Consider the following 12549-nt stretch of genomic DNA (forward strand, 5'->3'; position numbering starts at 1 on the left):
AGATGAATCTCAAGGAGTTGCTGTACATGAGAATCGTCACGTCCATCGTTAAGATCATTTATATTTGAATGAAATGTGCAGACATTGAAGAAAAAGAAGAAGAAAAAATAATTCCAGTTGATTACGACCAGTTCTGGCAAACCTCAGGATGTTTCCGGTTGGGTTTGTTTGGTTTCAGTGGTCAAAGTCATCCAATACAGGTTGATGAATCATCATCATTTACGTTTACAAAATATAGTTTTCTTTTCTGCAATCCCAGAAGTAACACTGGGAGATAAGTGATACACTATTATTATTATTTGTTCGTTGTGTACCTTCTGCGCTTTAAAGATCACAGTTCTAGATAGTGAATACTTCGTTTTGTCTAAAGTTAAATTTTTGATGAAATTACATGTTTTCTTTTGTTTTAATGGCTATTAAAAAATAATCATCAACATCTCATCAACTTACCTTTGCTGACTTGCAAATAGTTGGTTTGCTTTGTTTTACTTTTCTTTGCTCTTCACGAGTGAGAAAGCGAAGATGGCGAGCACACAGTACTTAAATCACAACCATTCTTTCTTTCGATCGTGTATTGTTTTTATCTCTTCATGTACGGGTCACACAGAACAGAAGACTAAAGAAGAACCAATAGGTAGATCCGACTGGGCGAAGAAGCCACCAGTCTCCTTCCGAAGGAAATAGTGGTCAATGCGGTTGGCGATAACATTTAATATACTACTAAACTTCCAACACATGTTAGAAATATCGGGAATGCGAAGAGCGGGGGGGGGGGGGGGGGGGGAGGGGGGGGGAGGGGGGAAGGGAGAGAGAGAGGAGGTGGGGGGGGGGGGGGAGGGATGGGAATGAGAATAAATAAACGTATTCACTTCTAGCACATTATGAAATCACCGAGAATACGAAGGCAGAGGAGGGGAGAGGAGAGAACAAAAAGTTGGGGGGAGGGGGAAGCATGGCGGTTTGGGGGTGAACAGAAATACACTTATTAACTGCTACCACACGTTGGAAACATCAGGAAGAGAGGGTGGGGGTGGGGTGGGGGTGTGGCACAGATTTGAACTCCTGACGTTATTCAGGGCTGATTTATTAATTGTCTCATTCATCGATTGACGTATTGAACGAACGCACGCATAGGCCGCGTGGTGATATGACCGGTCAGACATCTCTGCCTCCGTCTCTGTATCTGATCTGTGTATGCGCTTATATGTATAATTTCCAGAAGTTCGCCATCGAGAGAGGATTGGATGCAAAACAGAATTAATGCTCAATTACCCTCGAAAATAAGAATTTATTTTATCTTATTTCTTTTTGCTTTTCTCTCTCTCTAACTCTTACTTCCACCCTCTCTCTCTCTCTCTCTCTCTCTCTTTTTGAATTATGGTACAACTTGTTTATAAAAGTATATGATAAACATGCACCATTCAGAACCTCTCGTGTGCAGCAACACCCAAAACCAAAATGGCTTACACACGACATTCAATGTGCGATTAATCACCGCGATTTTCTTAAACGTAATGGCAGAGAAGAAGAGTACAGAAAGCAGAGAAACGAAGTAACGTCCATGAAACGTGCTGCTCGCAAAAAATATTACCGTGAGCTCGCTGCATCAAATACGAAACAAAACTCAAAAGCCATCTGGAAAGTGATCAACCAGTTGACACGTAAAGAAACCGTAAAATCTTCTGTCATTGATGTACCTGCGGATGATCTTAACATTCATTTCACTTCTATTGTTGAAAAAATAATCACAAATGATAGATCAAAACAGAATAATCTGGACAAGTTGAAACAGTTTTGTGTTTCAAAAAATATTACACATAATTTAGACATCCCCCTGTTATCTGTGAGCGAAGTCTTCCATTATCTGATATGCTTAAAACAAACTGGTACTCATGGTCTAGATAATCTTGATGGGAAAATTTTGAAGTTGTCTGCCCCTTTTATTGCAGAATCTCTGACATACGTTTACAACTTGTGCCTGGACAAATCTAACTTTCCCGCCAAATTAAAGGAGGCAAAAGTAATCCCGCTATTCAAATCAGGTAATTCTTCTGACCCCGCCAATTACAGACCAATCTCGATTCTTCCTGTTTTATCCAAACCACTTGAAAAACACATATATACACACTTGGCCGCACATTTGAAGAAATACGACCTTATTCATTCAAATCAGTCAGGCTTCAGAGTAAATCATTCGTGCCACACAGCATTAATAAACCTTCTTGAAAATTTGCTTAGCAACATTAATAATAATGAACTCTGTGGTGTCCTATTCGTCGATTTTGCAAACGCATTCGACGTCATTAATCATGAGTTACTTTTAAGAAAATTAGCTGAGTATAGATTGTCACCCCAAACCCTATGCCTCCTCTCATCTTTCTTAGCCGGACGAGAGCAATCCGTCTGCGTGAATTCCACTATGTCAAGTAAAAGACCGGTGTTATATGGAGTCCCCCAGGGTTCTGTCCTTGGGCCACTTCTTTTCTCTCTGTATATTAACGATCTTCCTTTTAGTGTTAATGATGATTGTGAACTATTTGCTGATGATACGACCATACACACTTCTGATAAAAAATTAGACAAAGTTTATTTATCATTGCAGAACAGTGTAGATGATCTCATTAATTGGACGAAATATAACCACATGAGTCTTCACCCCCAAAAGACCAAATACATGTTAATTACAACAAGGCAAAAAAGACAAAACATCAAGAATAATCCTCATTCCTTATTAATTGGCAACGATGCAATAGGGGAAGTAGGAGATCACAAAGTTTTGGGAGTAAATATCGATAATAATTTATCTTGGACCCATCATGTTAGATCGTTGTGTAAAACCGTGTCGAGGAAAATATATTTGTTGAACAGAATAAAGCACTTTCTTGATCCACACTCAAGGTTATTATTTTATAATGCATACATACAAACCATCACGGATTATTGTTCGACCATCTGGGACTCTGCCAGTGCAAACATTTTAAAACCACTGTACAGTCTACACAGACGAGCACTAAAATCAGTTCTATTAAAACAATCCAGTCTTGTTTTCGACGATTATAAAAAAACTTAAGATTTTGCCTTTAAAAGAAAGATTTAAATCAAATAAAGGCGTGCTCCTTCACAAAATCCTTTCCGGCCATGCACCGAGTGCTTTCATTACAAAATTTAAAGCCAAACCAAGCCGAAAATTCAACGTCCCCATTCCGCGGATAGATCTCTTTAAATCAAGTTTAGCTTATTCTGGCAGGGTTTTGTGGAATTCTCTCCCGGAATCAGTTCGAGTCCCAACAAGTCTCAATACTTTCAAAAAACACCTCTCATTACATTTAATGTCAAATTACGAAAAGTCACAGTGATGGAAGACTTCGTTCTGATTACTTTCATATTGATCATATCTTTCCATAAAGCATCAGTGTTTCATAACGCAAGAATGTATGTATAGCCTACAACGTGTATATAGTCATGTGAATAGTTTTTCTGCCTTGCTTATCTTTTGTAATTGTTTTACGTATGTATATATACATATATATATATGTATTCAAGATTAGAATAGTCCCTTTCTGGGCGAGGGCTGGTTGAAAAGAAGCTCGTTTATATTGCTTATGCCACTACCCTCGTAAAATAAAATTTGATTTGATTTGATTTGATTTGATCTCTCTCTCTCTCTCTCTCTCTCTCTCTCTCTCTCTCTCTCTCTCTCTCTCTCTCTCTCTCTCTCTCTCTCTCTCTCTCTCTCTCTCTCTCTCTCTCTCTCTCTCTCTCTCTGTCTGTCTGTTTGTCTATCCATCTCTTATTCTGTTCCTCTGCCTGTGCCTCTTGACATGGGAGACAAAACATCCCTCCACTCAGGCACATCATCAAATTCAACAGCCTGCATGGGTGTTTGTTGTACCGGCACGGTTGACCTAGTGGTAAGGCGTCCGCCCGGCCGGGTCATACCAAAGACTTTAAAATTGGCAATCTAGTGGCTGCTCCGCCTGGCGTCTAGCATTATGGGGTTAGTGCTAGGACTGGTTGGTCCGGTGTCAGAATAGTGTGACTGGGTGAGACATGAATCCTGTGCTGCGACTTCTGTCTTGTGTGTGGCGCACGTTATATGTCAAAGCAGCACCGCCCTGATATGGCCCTTCGTGGTCGGGTGGGCGTTAAGCAAACAAACAAACAAACAAACAAACAAACAAACAAACAAACGGATGCGGAAGTTAAGATTGAAGGTTATAATGTCGTACGTCGAGACCCTACATCAACACGAGAAACTGTTTTGCTGGTTTATATTCACAAGTCTTTATCAATTCATATACTTCATCACTTAGAGCAGCATTCAGTTGAAACAATATGGCTTGAATTAAAATTGCCTACATCAGCGCCAATCTTGATAGGTTTCTGCTGCAGGAATCCAGCTGAACATATTGACTGGTTCGATAATTTTGATGATATGATGGACGCTGTCAGTCTTGAATCCAGAGAAGTTATACTTTTGGGGGATTTTAATCTTGACTTAGTGAAACCCAACAAATGCTGGATGGAAAAGTTATCCCTGCATAATTTACAGTAACTTTGTTATACCTTGAAGGGAGGTACCTCTGATTATGCAGGCATGTCTGATTGGGAAATCAGAAACATCGGGCGAAGCCGGGTCCTGACTGCTCAAGTATCTAGAATGTTCCATCGGGCGATGCCAACACCCGGGCGAAGCCGGGCCCTGACTGCTAATATATATAAAGTAGATGATGATTGTGAACTCTTTGCTGATGATACGACCCTATATACACACTTCTGATAAAAAAAAATTAGACACATTTTATTCATCGTTGCAAAACAGTGTAGACGATTTCATTAATTGGACGGAATATAACCACATGAGTCTTCACCCTAAAAAGACCAAATACATGTTAATTACAACAAGGCAAAAGAGACAAAACATACGAAACAATCCTCATTCCATATTACTTGGAAACGACGCAATAGAGGATGTAGGAGATCATACAGTTTTGGGAGTAAATATCGATAATAATTTGTCTTGGGTCCATCATGTTCGGTCGTTGTGTAAAACAATGTCGAGGAAAATATATCAGTTGAACAGAATTAAAGACTTTCTCGATCAGGTTATTCATAGACCAAATAGCCTGGACCGTCAACTCGTCACGTGACCCTTCGAGGTTACGACGCTCGATTTTCACAGGGGCGCTTAGCGTCCGGTTTGAAAGACAGTGAAAAGAAAGCACGCTCCAGTTATTTGTGACAATGGGAGGTGACAATGAACTGGATTTTCCAAAACTCCAAACTAAACTTAACAAAACTCATCGAAAAACATGTTCCATATGCACTTTAGCTGAGTTTATTTTAGCATTTTCAGAACTTACCTCGGTAACTTCGTTCATGTTTACAATCGACACCGGATATGACATCCCCCTGATTTCTGAAAGGCCAAGAAGAGCGGGGTAGTAGTTGCGCTGAGAAAGATAGCACGCTTTTCTGTACCTCTCTTCGTTCCTAAATGGGGGTGGCCGCTACCTCGTAATTGAGAGAAAGAGCGGAGAGAGAGCTAGTTGGCGGTCCAGGCTATTTGGTCTATGGGTTATTATACTGTAACGCCTATATACAAACCATCACGGATTATTGTTCGATCATCTGGGACAGTGCTAATACTTTAAACCCATTAAATAGTTTACATAGACAAGCGCGGAAACTAATTTTATTGAAACAATCCAGTCTCGTATTTGACAAGTACAAGAAACTTAAGGTTCTCCCATTAATAAATTTAAATTAAATGAAGGCGTGCTCCTTCACAAAATCCTTTCCGGCCGTGCACCACGTACTTTCGTCGCAACATTTAAAGCCAAACCAAACCGAAAGTTTAACGTCCCAATTCCAAGGATAGATCTCTTCAAGTCAAGTTTAGCTTATTCTGGCAGCGTCTTGTGGAATTCTCTCCCGGGATTTGTGAGAGTCCCAATGAGTCTCAATACTTTCAAAAAACACCTGTCACTGTATTCAATGTTAAATTACGAAAAGTCACAGTGATGGAAGACTTCGTTTTATTTGTAGTTTTATATCTGTCCAAAGCATCAGTATTTCATTACATGAAAAAAAAAGACTCCAAGTTTTGAAAACACATTTGCTCATTATTGTTTATTCAGCATTTTTCTCAGTACGCTACCTATATAACGCTTAGTATTTGCGTACAATCTGTGATGTGTAAGTATTCATATGTTGTTGTTTTTCTCTACCTTTTTCTACGTCAATGTCCGTGTAAATATGTGATTAGAGTAGTCTCATCTCTGGGCGAGGGCTGGTTGAAAAAAAAGCTCTTTGTATTGCTGATGCCACAACCCTCAAAAAATAAAATGTGATTTGATTTGATTTGATTTGATTTGATTTGAATTCTTTCTATCTCTCTCTCTATTTATGTATGTCTGTATTTGTCTGTCTACCTGTCTGTCTGTCTGTCTGTCTGCCTGGCAAGCTTTGGCGCTTGGAGGGGTCACATTAGTATGGAGATTACCCCATTGTGAAAAATGCAAGGAGAACAGTTGTAAGTTTCTCTTTTAGCGACATGGGATGACGAGGGGAAAATAACGAAGACTGCACGTGTTTTGACTAAATGTTTTAACATAGAAGGGGAATCGAGACGAGGGTCGTGATGTATGTGTGTGTGTGTGTGTGTGTGTGTGTGTGTGTGTGTGTGTGTAGGTGGTTTTACCGACAAATGGGGACGATTGTCACTGGAGAGCAGTCAAATGGGGACGCTTCCGACAAACGGGGACGTCCCCATTTGTCGGCCCGTGCGACCCCATTTGACTGGATTTGAGCAGATTGAGCGACCCCATTTGACTGCTTCCTAGCATCCCTGTGGACAAACGGACTGGATTTTCACACAGATTCATACACATATTTTAGCTCTGCACTTTTTGGTCTGCTCAACTAAACCATGTGATTTTTATCATGTGACTTCAAATGACTTTACAGTAACTGCTTTCATCAGAATTCAGTTTCTATTCAAATGCAGTTAAACTAAAACATTTATTTGAATTAAAAAAAAAAACAAGTTATTGCATTTAATATATTTTATTCAGAATATTTTGAAAGAGTTCTGATTATTTGATCACGGTTTTTTTTGTATTAAAACAAAAACAAACACAGAAACATATACATTCCTGTAAAAAAAAAATGATTACAATTATTTTGTTATGAGATTTATTTTAGGTTAATTCGAAGTGTTGTGTCTTTGTCATTTGTTGGTTTGTGCAGTGCAGTTGTTTTGTCAGTTATTCTTCTCTTCATTTGTTCTATCGTCTTTCTTCTTCTTTTTTTGTGTGTGTATTTTTGTGTTTTTGTGCCTGAAGAAGACCCTTAGGTCGAAACGTCGCTGTTATTCGTTCCGTGTTCGTCATTTTAACGTGAGTACATTGCTTTTTGGTCTCTTTATTGTTCCCTCTCACGTCCAGTCGCCATTGTTTAATACATGTTTTAATGTGTTTTGTATAATCCGGAAGCAGGAGTTTAAAACCTATGTATTCTTCTTCTTCTGCGTTCGATGTTTAAAACCTATGTATATATTAAGGGAAAAGTCTGGGTTGTGGCACTCGATCACTAGGTGGGGCACTGCCCTTCGCTCCCTGTTACCCGAGTTCCAATCCTCGTGGTAAGGCGTCCGCCCCGTGATCGGGAGGTCGTGGGTTCGAACCCCGGCCGCGTCATACCTAAGACTTTAAAATTGGCAATCTAGTGGCTGCTCCGCCTGGCGTCTGGCATTATGGGGTTAGTGCTAGGACTGGTTGGTCAGGTGTCAGAATAATGTGACTGGGTGAGACATGAAGCCTGTGCTGCGACTTCTGTCTTGTGTGTGGCGCACGTTATATGTCAAAAGCAGCACCGCCCTGATATGGCCCTTCGTGGTCGGCTGGGCGTTAAGCAAACAAACAAACAAACCCGAGTGCCAACAACAATAGGATGAGCATCAGAAGCGAAGATAAAGAGGGAATTTTTTTCTTTGCGCGCGCGCCAGCAAGCAGGATGTCTCAGAACTGAAGCGGTAATAGTATGATCTAATTACAGGCGATGGGTTTATGGGTCACGTGATTATATATATATGAAGTCTTCTATCGCGCGCGTATCTCCAGACTCGGACTCAAGGCGCAGGAATCTATTTATGCCGTGTGAGATGGAATTTTTTACACAATACATCATGCATTCACATCGACCAGCAGATCGCAGCCATTTCGGCGCATATCCTACTTTTCACGGCCTATTATTCCAAGTCACACGGGTATTTTGGTGGACATTGTTTTATCTATGCCTATACAATTTTGCCAGGAAAGACCCTTTTGTCAATCGTGGGATCTTTAACGTGCACACCCCAATGTAGTGTACACGAAGGGACCTCGGTTTTTCGTCTCATCCGAAAGACTAGCACTTGAACCCACCACCTAGGTTAGGAAAGGGGGGAGAAAATTGCTAACGCCCTGACCCAGGGTCGAACTCGCAACCTCTCGCTTCCGAGCGCAAGTGCGTTACCACTCGGCCACCCAGTCCACGTGATGTGGGGGCGGAGCCAAACATTGGTTGATACTTACTGTGTTGACATTAGTTCATTGGCCCCGCCCCAACATCATATGACTTACTAATCCATGGGCTATCATTGGTTCATGTTTTTGGCGCTAAACTATCTGACAGGTAAAGAACTATTTTGATGTGACACGTTATTACTTGGTGCAAATACGCGCAGTGTTTAAAACCACTTGGCGGACAGAACTGTGCATTCTCACAATTCGACACTTACTACATCCATAATAACCACACCGTTGATCAATCGCTGAGAAATGGCACAAATGACAGTTGGGGAAAACATTCAGAAGTTGGAATGATCTTACTGAACGGCTGGCAGACTTTTCCAGAAAGAACGATTTGGTGTACGTGGTCAAATACAGTCGTGCTGTTCAACTTGCAAACAAGAATTCAAAACAGCCCTTTCCAGACGAACTGAAGTATGCATACGCAAAACTTGTGTGCAAGTACTCAGGAAAAGGACGACTCACAGGCCGAGGTGCGAAGAGGAGCAATGGGTAAGCGGATTAATATTTAGTTGCTATACTTCTTATGCGTTCTTGTCACAGATAGTAACTCGTATGAATGTTTAATTTTAATATTTTTTTTATTTTTTTTTTTTAGGTTTACAATGTTTCAACATTCATTCCAGTATCGACTGACATTTTAACGAGTGTGGAAAGTCTGTCTGTCTGTCTGTCTGTCTGTCTGTCTGTCTGTCTGTCTGTCTGTCTGTCTGTCTCTCTCTCTCTCTCTCTCTCTCTCTCTCTCTCTGCGCGCACTTCTTCTTCTTCTTCTTTGTCGGACAGATTTTTCACACAAATGACCAGGAAACCAGATTACGTAAGCCGTGTCAGCTGTACCCTTTGTAAAAGTCAGCGTAGCTCGAGAACGGCATTGAAATATTTTCGGTGTTCTTTACCTTGCCCAAGAAGCAGAGCATAAGAGTATACGTCACACACTCGAGTCAAGGACGTCGTAAAATGGCCCTCGGTCAAGTTTTCACCGAGAACCATTTTATGATGTCCTTAACAATTATGTGTTAGTCGGCTTAGAATATGCGCGCAGGTTTCAAAGTTTTGATCCATTCGATTATCTCAACAGACATCCTTTGATTGTAAAGTTGAATGCGGGCACATGATGGTTGAAAATACTTAACTTGAAAGTTTCCCGCTGTGGTAGATTTTTATGGTGGTTGTCACACAGGCAGCGACGGCTTTACTGGTCGGACCCAGTTGTGCGTTACCTCGCTTTTGCCTTTAATGACTGACTGACTGGCTGACTTTGGGGATTAACGTCCTCTGAGGTAACTAGGATCTATTTGGGAACATTTACCGTGATACTGTAAGAGGAGCAAGAAAAGAAAAGAAAAATGATGATGATGATGATGATGATGATGATGATGATGATGATGATGATGATGATAGAAAGAGAGAAAGAAAGAGAATAGTGAGAGAGAGGGGAGAGAGAGAAAAAGAGAGAGGGGGAGAGAGAGGGAGAGAGGGAGAGAGAGAGAGGGGGAGAGAGAGAGAGAGAAGAGAGAGAGAGAGAGAGAGAGAGAGAGAGAGAGAGAGAGAGAGAGAGAGAGAGAGAGAGAGAGAGAGATATTTAGAACCGACTCCAGACGATGGGAAATGCTGTAAAGATACATTTGACGTAAAGCGAGTGACGCAATTTCACTAGATTTTTTCGAACTTTGATCATTTAGATTCCAAGTGAGCGGGTCGGCATTGCACACTCAGAGGATGGGCGGTGCTTTGCTATTCCGTGAAGCACCCACCGACAAAACTAGCTTTTCTGTACTTTTTTTTTTTTTTAGATAAAGAGAGTATTATCTCGCAGCATTTGAAGTGTCATTCTTTAGAATAAATCACGTTGGTATTGTTGATTTAAATTTGTACTTTGTCTTGTCAATGTTTTGCTTGATAAACAAAAAGGGTCCCTGCTTGAACGTTATAAGATTTAGAGGGTCACCTAGAATCCGTCCTGATTGGTCAAAAAGCCATATGAGGCACTGAACTGGTACTAAAATAAAATAATGTGCTGACAAATTTAAGCTTCTTTTTTAATACAGTAACAGGATAGATTTCTCCCCCGAAAACTACAGAAAATTGGCCATTTTGACCTCCATAATGTAACATCTTACAAGTAAGTGTAGTTGGACCTGTCTTTAACGACAGTTTGAAACGAGTTGTTATCGCAATTAAAGAAAGCCGCCGTTGGCTACTCGGGTGGTGTCTTATCGCTTTCAAGAGTATGTCAAGAGGTGTGTATGGGGTGCGCTCAAGCGCAGAAGACAACGTGATTGCATTCGGCTAACTCAGAGCCGTCCCGCCCGCCTGGTACGTTTAGCAGTCGGTATAACGAGATGGTAGTGTATGAATTTTATTTATTGGTGATGTAGAGATAGTACAATGTCATTAAAAAAAATAAATTCAAAACAAACATGAGTTTAAAGGTTGTGAAAGACAGGTTGTGAACGTTAGTTTGACCGAAACTGGCAGCCGCAAACACATAACAAACAATCAATATTATGATAGATTCTGGATAAATAATGTATTATAATGTGCATCTTGTAGGTGATTGTGCTTTTAATAATTTTCAGATTTGTTTTCCCTGTTAATGCTGATGCCACAGTACTAGTTGATTTTTATAGGGAGAAAATGGTTTTGTTTTAAAATGTTCATTATGTACATTGCTTTGTAATTTTGTTAACACATTAATTTTGTGAAACGCCCAGAACCATGTCAGGATTTGCAATACATAACAAAACTTTATTATTGTTTTATCTTTTTATATTTAGTCAAGTTTTGACTAAATATTTTAACATCGAGGGGGAATCGAAACGAGGGTCGTGGTGTATGTGCGTGTGTGCATGTGTGTGTGTGTGTAGAGCGATTCAGACTAAACTACTGGACCGATCTTTATGAAATTTGACATGAGAGTTCCTGGGTATGAAATCCCCGAACGTTTTTTTCATTTTTTTGATAAATGTCTTTGATGACGTCATATCCGGCTTTTTGTGAAAGTTGAGGCGGCACTGTCACGCCCTCATTTTTCAACCAAATTGGTTGACATTTTGGTCAAGTAATCTTCGACGAAGCCCGGACTTCGGTATTGCATTTCAGCTTGGTGGCTTAAAAATTAATTAATGACTTTGGTCATTAAAAATCGGAAAATTGTAAAAAAAAATAAAAATGTATAAAACGATCCAAATTAACGTTCATCTTATTCTCCATCATTTGCTGATTCCAAAAACATATAAATATGTTATATTCGGATTAAAAACAAGCTCTGAAAAATAAATATATAAAAATTATTATCAAAATTAAATTGTCCAAATCAAATTAAAAATACTCTCATCTTATTCCTTGTCGGTTCCTGATTCCAAAAACATATAGATATGATATGTTTGGATTAAAAACACGCTCAGAAAGTTAAAACAAAGAGAGTTACAGAAAAGCGTGCTATCCTTCTCAGCGCAACTACTACCCCGCTCTTCTTGTCAATTTCACTGCCTTTGCCATGAGCGGTGGAGTGACGATGCTACGAGTATACGGTCTTGCTGAAAAATGGCATTGCGTTTAGTTTCATTCTGTGAGTTCGACAGCTACTTGACTAAATATTGTATTTTCGCCTTACGCGACTTGTTTATGATTACTATTACCATTATCAGTATATAAGAGGGACCACGGTTATACCCAAACTGCAATTTAAACAAAATTAATGTTGAAGAAATCAAAAATACATCGAACACATTTCACGCTTTGATTTAACTTATGTTTCCAGCTCGTCACAGACTTAGCCTAAGTGCGAAGGCCTGTCTTGAAGCAGAAACGCTTTTGGTGTTCTAGTCGCTTCACACTTTAAGTCAAGTGTCATTCAGTCCGTCTCTCACAATATCACACCTATCCGCGAAAATAGGCAATAGGCCATGATGGGCCATATGTCAGGGAACAGAAGTAGCTCGCTGACTGTCTGATTTTTTTCCCGAGATTTTAT

General features: G+C 40.1%; 1 protein-coding gene across 1 annotated transcript in view; it reads right to left on the reverse strand.

Moving 5' to 3' along the window:
• LOC138965667 (uncharacterized) overlaps window positions 1-695 on the reverse strand; it is a 46831-nt gene extending 46136 nt beyond the window's left edge. Inside the window, exon 1 of the mRNA XM_070337841.1 lies at window positions 451-695. The gene's annotated coding sequence lies outside the window, so the exon portion shown is untranslated. The remainder of the gene's footprint in view (window positions 1-450) is intronic.
• Window positions 696-12549: the final 11854 nt, after the last annotated feature.

This window comes from Littorina saxatilis, linkage group LG4 (assembly GCF_037325665.1).
Source record: "Littorina saxatilis isolate snail1 linkage group LG4, US_GU_Lsax_2.0, whole genome shotgun sequence".
Classification (NCBI taxonomy): domain Eukaryota; kingdom Metazoa; phylum Mollusca; class Gastropoda; order Littorinimorpha; family Littorinidae; genus Littorina; species Littorina saxatilis.